This window comes from Dasypus novemcinctus, chromosome 16 (genome assembly GCF_030445035.2).
Source record: "Dasypus novemcinctus isolate mDasNov1 chromosome 16, mDasNov1.1.hap2, whole genome shotgun sequence".
Lineage (NCBI taxonomy): Eukaryota > Metazoa > Chordata > Mammalia > Cingulata > Dasypodidae > Dasypus > Dasypus novemcinctus.
This window is the reverse complement of record NC_080688.1, coordinates 7,344,295-7,349,101: the sequence shown is the minus strand read 5'-3', so window position 1 is coordinate 7,349,101 and position 4,807 is coordinate 7,344,295.

Here is a 4,807-nt window from a genome sequence, read left to right as displayed (position 1 = left end):
ATAGAAGAATAATATGCAAAAGTCTGTAGTGTTTCCAAATAATAGTAATGCACAATCAGACAAGGAAATCATGAAAAATCCATTGACAATAACAACTAAAAGAATAAAGTGTTTAGGAATAAACCTAACCAATGATGTATAGCACTTACATTGAGAAAACTACTATACACTGTTAAAGTAAATTAAAAAAACTAAATAAATGGAAAATATGCTGTTTCTACTTATTTCACTATGTGATTATACAAAATACCATACATTTTAGTTGACACCCATATGCTATTAAGATGTATCAATAAAAATGGTTTGTATAAGAAACAAAAATGTGCATTCTTCACAAATTGATATACAGATTCAATGTAAAGCAAAAAAGGAATTTAACCAGAATTTTTTAAGAAATGTAAAACAAAATTTTCAAGTTTATTTGGAAGGGTAAGTGTCCCCAAATAGGAAGAAATATCTTAAAAAGTAAGAGTGAAGTTGGATGACTCTCAATCCCAGACTCTAAATCAAAGTACATACACATAGTGGTAAAAACAGCAAATTCCTAGAAACACATAAGCAGCCCATACCGACGAAAGAAGAAATTGAGGATCTTAACAAAACAATCATAAGCAAAGAGATAGAATCAGTCATTAAAAATCTCCCAACTAAGAAGAGCCCAGGGCCAGATGGCTTCACAGGTGAATTCTACAAGACATTCTGGAAAGAACTAACACCAATCCTGTTGAAACTATTCCAAAAAATCGAAACAGAAGGAACATTGCCGAACTCATTCTATGAGGCCAACATTATCCTAGTACCAAAGCCAAACAAAGACACCACAAGAAAGGAAAATTACAGACCAATTTCTCTAATGAACCTAGACACAAAAATACTTAACAAAATACTTGCTAATCGTATTCAACAACACATTAAACGAATTATACACCATGACCAAGTGGGATTTATTCCAGGCATGCAAGGATGGTTCAATATAAGAAAATCAATTAATGTGATACACCATATAAACTTATTAAAGGAAAAAAATCACATGATTATATCTATAGATGCAGAAAAGGCATTTGACAAAATACAGCACCCCTTCTTGATAAAAACACTCCAAAAGATTGGAATACAAGGAAACTTTTTGAACCTGATAAAGAGTATATATGAAAAACCTACAGCCAACATTGTTTACAATGGAGAAATCCTAAAATCCTTTCCTCTAAACTCAGGAACAAAACAAGGATGCCCATTGTCTCTGCTCCTATTTAACATTGTCTTGGAAGTACTTGCACAAGCACTGAGGCAAGAACCAGATATAAAAGGCTTTCAAATTGGAAGGGAAGAAGTCAAAATTTCATTATTTGCAGATGACATGATCCTATACATAGAAAACCCTGAGAGATCTACAATAAAGCTTCTAGAACTCATAAATGAGTTTAGTAAAGTCGCCGGTTATAAGATCAATGCGCAAAAATCAGTAGCATTTCTGTACTCCAATAATGAGCAAGATCAGGAGGAAATCAAGAAACAAATACCACTCACAATAGTAAATAAAAAAATCAAATACCTAGGAATAAATTTAACTAAAGAGGTAAAAAATGTATACACCGAGAAGTATACAAGACAGTTCAAGGAAATCAAAGAAGACCTAAATAAGTGGAAGAATATTCCTTGTTCATGGATAGGAAGACTGAATATTATTAAGATGTCTATCCTACCAAAACTGATCTACACATTCAATGCAATCCCAATAAAAATCAACACAGCCTTCTTTAAGGAACTAGAAAAACTAACTATGAAATTTATTTGGAAAGGAAAGAGGCCCCGAATAGCCAAAGACATATTGAAAAAGAAAAACGAAATAGGAGGAATCACACTTCCTGACTTCAAAGCATACTACAAAGCTACAGTAGTGAAAACAGCATGGTATTGGCATAAGGAGAGACACACAGACCAATGGAATCGAATTGAAAGCTCCAATATAGAACCTCATGTATATAGCCATATAATATTTGATAAAGCCACCAAACCCTCTCAACTGGGAGAGAATGACCTATTCAACAATTGGTGCCTGGAGAACTGGATAGCCATATGTAGAAGAATGAAAGAGGATTACCATCTCACACCTTATACAAAGATCAACTCAAGATGGATCAAAGACCTAAATATAAGAGCCAAGACCATAAAGATCTTGGAAAGCAGTGTAGGGAAACATCTACAAGACCTTGTAATAGGAAATGGCTTCATGAATTTCACACCAAAAGCATGAGCAGCAAAAGAACAAATAGATAAATGGGACTTCCTCAAAATTAAAGCCTTCTGCACCTCAAAGGAGTTTGTCAAGAAAGTAAAAAGGGAACCCACACAATGGGAGAAAATATTTGGCAACCATATATCTGATAAGAGGCTTATAACTTGCATATATAAAGAACTCATAAATCTTGAAAACAAAAAGATAAACAACTCATTTAAAAAATGGGAAAAAGATTTAAACAGACACTTCTCCAAAAGAAATACAAGTGGCTAAAAAGCACATGAAAAAATGCTCCAAATCTCTAGCTATCAGGGAAATGCAAATCAAAACTACAATGAGATACCATCTCACTCCCATAAGATTGGCAGTTATGAAACAAACAGAAGAATACAAATGCTGGAGAGGATGTGAAGAAATGGGAACACTGCTGGTGGGAATGCAGAAGGATCCAACCATTCTGGAGGACAGTTTGGAGGTTTCTCAAAAAACTAACCATAGATTTGCCATATGACCCAGCAATACCACTGCTGGGTATATACCCATCAGAACTGAAAACAAGGTCACAAACAGATATACGTATACCAATGTTCATAGCAGCATTGTTTACTATCGCCAAAAGTTGGAATCAATCCAAATGTCCATCAACAGACGAGTGGATCAATAAAATGTGGTATATACACACAATGGAATACTACTCGGCTGTCAGAACAATTACACTACAATCACACGTGATAACATGGATGAACCTTGAGAATCTTATGTTGAGTGAAGCAACCCAGGCATTGAAGGACAAATACTACATGACCTCAATGATATGAAATAAGCAAACTGCCTCAGAGAGCTAGACACCAGAAAAGAGGCTTAGAGGAAATTGGGGGGTGGAGGAAGGATGTGAGTTAACGTCTGGAGTGGTGGAATCTGTGATGAGCTGGCGGTAAGTATGAGCACAAAGAAGGGACAAAATGGGGGCAAGGGGTTACCTTCGGGTGGGGCTTTGTGGGTTTGAGGGGGGCTGGGGATGGGCAGAGGGGTAATATTGTCCAAAAATCAGGGGGAGGGAGGGGCAACATACGAACATGGGAGATTGTCAGGTGTTAATTGAGAACAAAATGTTGAGAAAATCGTATCAAAATACAAGTAGGAGGGTTACCTGTTTAGGATGCTCAGGGGATATGGGCTGTTGCAGGACGGACTCTGGGTGAATAGCTGAAGGCTCATTTTGCCAAGGTGGCTTGTACCATTGGGAAGAGACCCAAGAATTGAGAGTGGGGGTGGACCCACATCCTGGGGAGGACTAATGCCATCAAATAGAGAGAACTGTATCTCTATTCAGAAAGGATGGCTCCCAGGGCATTAGGGCAGTTGAGAAAGTCAGGCCCTGAATACTGCTGCAAGTATCTCTGGACATGGCTTCTCAGGAAAGGGAGATTGGCTGGCATTGTAGGCCCCAAAGGGAGGGGAAAATGGATGTGGAATGGATGGAAACAAGGTAAATATGGGGGCAAGAGAGGAGTTTTGTGAGAATACACGAAGATGAATATAAAACATGTAATATTACTCCAAAAACATATAGGAGATGACAGACTAACAATTTAAACCATAAGGCAAAACATAGGATAACTAAAAAATTTAGAAAACTGTACAACCTAAAGTATGGACCATATAGTAAGCACAGATGTCACCTTGTTTGAAAGCTATTGTCTCGGAATCTGTACATCAGTTTCAGGAAATATGATATGAACAAGTTAAGAGATTATCACTGTGGAAAGGAAAAGGTTTTATGGTGAATCTGGGGAAATACTGTATATTGTATATATGAATTTCAGTGATCTAAGACTCTTGTGAAGCTGACATTATGCTGGGATTGACTTTACAGGAAGTTTTGGATCACAGAGTGGTTCAACAATGGCAGTGGAGGAATACTGATATAGGATGTTATTGACAGGATATATATGGTTGACAGGGAGTTATACAGGGCATATGCCCAGGGTTTATAGTAATGTCTAGATATACTCATAGTGGAAACAATTAGAAACAATAGCTGGGGGTGATACTGGGCCCCTGGCTGAGGGGTCACGGTCGTGGACCCTGGGGGAGCAGTGGCAGTTCCCCAGGTGCAATGGCAAGAACCAGGAAGGAAGGAGGGCCCAACAGTGGGCTCCTGATACTTATGGCTATGCTTTTGAGCCTATACACCTCCAATAAGAATAAGGCCTACAGTAGCACTGTGCCTGGGAGTTTCCTCCTGACAGCCTTCATGTTACTCAAATGTGGCCACTCTCACAGCCAAACTCAGCATGTAAATGCAGTGCAGTCCCCCCAGCTTGGGACATGACACCCGGGGATGAGCCTCCCTGGCACCAAGGGATTACTACCACATATCAGCTGAAGATGCAACTAGAAAAGGACCTTGAATTAAAGGTTCAACACGGATCAGCAGAAAATCCCTGTCTACATATAATAACATGACTTCAAAATGCTGTTTGACCTAATGTAAGGGGGAAATGGAAAGGAGAAATGAGAATATAAGGCTATGAGTCTCTAAAAAAGAGTCTGGAGGCTGTCAGA